A 4,699-nucleotide genomic window follows, 5' to 3' on the forward strand; every position below is an offset into this window, starting at 1 on the left:
TAAAATTAAGGTTGAGGGGTATTTTAGGAAAAATTTGAAAACTAGTTACCAAATCCAAAGTTAAAAAACTTTGGGTACTGATACACAAGTTGCCCTTATTTAAACCTGAAAATTTCAAAATTATAACCAACTACAGCTGTAGTCTCGACGCGGACATGCGATTTCAATCAAAATAATATTTTGCCAAATATGAACTCTACCAAAAAATTCAACGTTTGACAAATCTTTATTCATTACCGCAGGTGTGAAATTGAATATGAAAATGCTATTCAGATTATAGAGATTTCAAATTCAAATTGTGTTTCCGACAAAAAAGTGTTCGAGTTGATAGAACATGTGAACATTTGATCAACGACCAGAAGTTCGATTCTTCATATTAATATTTTTTCGGACGAGTTTGTCACGCAGAGCTTGCCTAATGTGGTTAACTTGAATAACGTGATTTGCAGAATATTATGTTAGTCTGAAAATTTACTCAGTACATATCAAAAAATAACAGTTATGAGTTCCACGTCATAAAAAAAAACATTTTATACTCGACAATTTTTTCTCTCTATACATAAATATAAAGTTTATCGGTTGTGTCCGTTAAAGACAAAATTATTTCTATAATTTATTCGACCGTATAATGTTGTTTTGAAGAGTTGGATTCTAAATATTGTCAGATCATCCCAATTAACAAATTTGGTTACGTGTACCAATAAACTAAAATTCTATTACGCAATATGTAGTAAAAATAATAATAATTTATAAATAAATAAAAAAGCTAATTTAATTTTTCGTTATCGCCATTTATAAAATGGTCAAATTAATTTTCTGTCAATATTAAAAAGATACAACTTTTTGGACCTCTCAATTATTTGTTGATAAAAAATGTGAATGTTTGAACAAAGATAAAAATTTTGATTCTCTTTACCAACATTTTTCTCGAACGATCTTATCACATAGGGCTTATCAATGTGGTTTACTTGACTAATGTGATTTGTATGATATTGCGTTAGTCCGGAATTTACACGGTACGTACCGACAAATAGCAGCTGCGGATTTACACATCATAAAAAAAAACATGAAACATGATTTTCTTCGATTATAGTTTTTGTTCGATTGATATAAGAAAATAAAGGTTTGTTTCGTTGAAAAAAAGTTTGGGGAAATGATTTTTGGACTAACATGAATATTTGAATTTGTTTAAAGAAAATAAAATTCTTAGTATAGATGTTAAATAATGTAAGAAATTATTTAATAAAATTATTTCAAAAGTGTTTTAATCTAATTATTTCAAAATTTTAAAGTACTTTATTTTACAATAACATGATAAAATGTTTTTTTTTAAAAAAAATTGTGAAAGATTCTGAAAAAATGATCATATTTACGTCGTGTGCGTGGGTAAGAAGAAAATTAATCGTGGAAAATGACTAATGTTTGATAAAATGAATTAAAGGTAGGAAAAAAAACAAGTTTCGTTTGAATAAATTGACTGTTGAAAAATAATATTTAAAATTTGTGTATTGAATATTTGAATGTTGAATATTTGAATGTTGAAAATTAGGTAAAATTAGGTGTTGCATAATGAAATTTGTGTGTGATGATGAAGGTAATGATGTAATTTATTTTTCGATTATTTGTAAAAATTTTCTATAAATAGATCTCTAATTTGTGAAGAAAATCACAATTGAGTTGGAAAGAAAAATATTATAAAGTGTGTAGTGTGATAATTTTGAGAGTTTGAGATTTTTACTTTTTACCGTAAATTTTTAATTTTTCACAACACGTTATCAGCACGAAGCTCTAAAAGTCCTCCATACCTTTCCAAGCTCCAAAACAGAAGAAAAAGGTAACAAAAGTAATAATATTTATTTTACTGTTATTTATTTATTGTTTATATATGTAATATATAATATAATGTTATTGTTAGAAATAATAAAAATAATTTTTTCAAAAACTTGTTATAAATCCTGGGAGGATGTTAAGACGACATCCCACACTCCCGGTAAGGGATACGACAAGTATAAAAGCCTATAAGGTTTTTAAACAAAATATCTTATGACACCTCATTATAATATTGTGATATGATATACATAATTATTTAAAACATTACTAATATTATATACACCATATTATTACCATAAAATTATACAAATACATACATTTATTTTCTTATACACCAACGGTAATAAACGGTAACAAAACGGCTAGTTTTTGCTCTATAAATACAATCTCACAAATACATTCAATCACTCCAACTTTCTCTTCTTCTCTAAAAATTATTCTTCATCAAATTTTCGAAGAAAAAAAGAAGATGGCTTTCACGAGGTTATTTTTAATTATTTTGGTTATCATACTCACCAGTCTTGTATTTATCGGAGAATATCCTCCTCGTGTGTTTTCTTTATTTTTACGAATACTTGTACTTGTTGTTTATCCATTACTTTGTATTGCAATATTCATTAACTAATAAAATGCATCGTAATTTTTAGTACCACCATGGCAAACTTGGCAAAGCTCGAATTCATCGCTCTTGATATTACTGGGAAAAACTATATGCCATGGACTCTTGATGTAGAAATGCATCTTGAGTCATTGGGTCTAAGCGAGACCATTAAAGAAAATGGTATATCTTCATCACAAGAAAAAGCAAAAGCTATAATATTTTTACGACGACACCTTGATGAAGGTTTAAAATGTGAATATCTCATCGAAAAAGATCCCATGGCTCTGTGGAAAGGATTAAAAGAGAGATTTGAACATATAAGGGAAGTTATACTTCCGACCGCCCGTGATGAATGGAATATGTTAAGATTCCAAGACTTTAAAAAAGTCAGTGATTACAATTCAGCGATGTATAGAATAATCTCGCAGTTAAAATTTTGTGGACATGAGGTTACAGAATCGGAAATGCTTGAAAAAACATTTTCCACGTTTCACGCATCAAATATAACACTACAGCAACAATATAGAGTGCGTGGATTTGCGAGATATTCTGAACTCATCGCCTGTCTTCTTGTGGCGGAAAAGAACAACGAGCTATTAATGAGAAATCATCAGTCCCGACCCACTGGATCAACAGCATTTCCAGAAGTAAATGCTGTAAGTAAAAATGAATTTAAACCTGGAAACCAAAATCAAATTCAAAGACAAAGTTTTGGTCGAGGTCGAGGTCGAGGTCGAGGTCGTGGACGTGGACGTGGACGAGGAAGTGGTCGTGGTCGTGGACGCGGCCGTGGTTTTGAAAATAATCGAGATAGTTATTTCTATAACTCATCTCAAAATAACGTCCCAAACCATCCACAGAAAAGGCATCAAGAAAACATGAGTGTTAATGAAAATCACTCGAAAAGATTTGAAAGTTCTTGTTTCAGATGCGGTACTCCAGGACATTGGTCTCGTATTTGTCGAGCCCCTGAGCATCTTTGCAAACTTTATAAAGAATCGATAAAGGGGAAAGAAAAGGAGACCAACTTCACTGAGCGAAGTGACCGTTTGAGTGATTCAACTCATTTTGATGCTGCTGATTTTATGAATGATTTCTCTGGAAATGATCAATATGTTGGTGGGATAGAAATGAACAATATTGATGCTGCAGATTTTCTCAATGATTTCTCTGAAAATGAACAATATAGTGGTAGAATATAAATGTACAATAATTTATTTTTCATGTATTTATATGATAATGTTTTATTGTACAATTATGATATGTGTTATATTTAAATATGTATTGTCATTAATTTTTTTTCATTGCATATTTTTTGAAGTTCAAATATGGAAAATGCTATGAGCAAAGCTGAAGTTTGCATACCCGATAGTGGTACAACGCACACTATCCTCCGAGATAAAAGATATTTCTTGGAACTAAAACCAACAAAAACAACGGTGAATACAATATCAGGTCCTGTAGACTTGATTAAAGGATGTGGTAAAGCACAATTTTTGTTACCTAATGGTACAAAATTTTTGATCAATGATGCTTTATATTCACCACAATCGAAAAGAAATTTGTTGAGTTTTAATGATATATATTCCCATGGGTATGATACTCAAACAATGAATGAAGGGAATGAGAAATATATGTGTCTTACCACATATAAATCAGGAAAGAAATATGTGATTGAAAAACTACCAATGCTCCCTACTGGATTGCATTATACACATATACGTCCCATTGAATCAAACATGGTAATTGATAATTCTTCAATATTAACCAATTGGCATGATCGATTAGGACATCCTGGTTCAACAATGATGCGAAGAATTATAGAAAATACACATGGTCATCCATTGAAAGACCAGAAGATCTTTCAGAATAATAAGTTTCAATGTAAAGCATGTTCTCTTGGAAAACTTATTATAAGACCATCACCAGCCAAAATCCAAACTGAATCACCAATGTTTCTTGAACGTATTCAGGGTGATATTTGTGGACCAATCCATCCACCATGTGGACCATTCAGATACTTTATGGTATTGATTGATGCCTCCAGCAGATGGTCACATGTATGTTTATTGTCAACTCGAAATGTTGCATTTGCAAGATTACTTGCTCAAATAATAAAATTGAGGAATCAATTTCCCGATTATACAATCAAGAAAATTAGACTTGATAATGCTGGTGAATTTACTTCCCAGACTTTCAATGATTATTGTATGTCTATGGGAATCATTGTTGAGCATCCTGTTGCTCATGTACATACTCAAAATGGAT

This window comes from Primulina huaijiensis, chromosome 8 (genome assembly GCF_012295235.1).
Source record: "Primulina huaijiensis isolate GDHJ02 chromosome 8, ASM1229523v2, whole genome shotgun sequence".
Taxonomy (NCBI): Eukaryota; Viridiplantae; Streptophyta; class Magnoliopsida; order Lamiales; family Gesneriaceae; genus Primulina; species Primulina huaijiensis.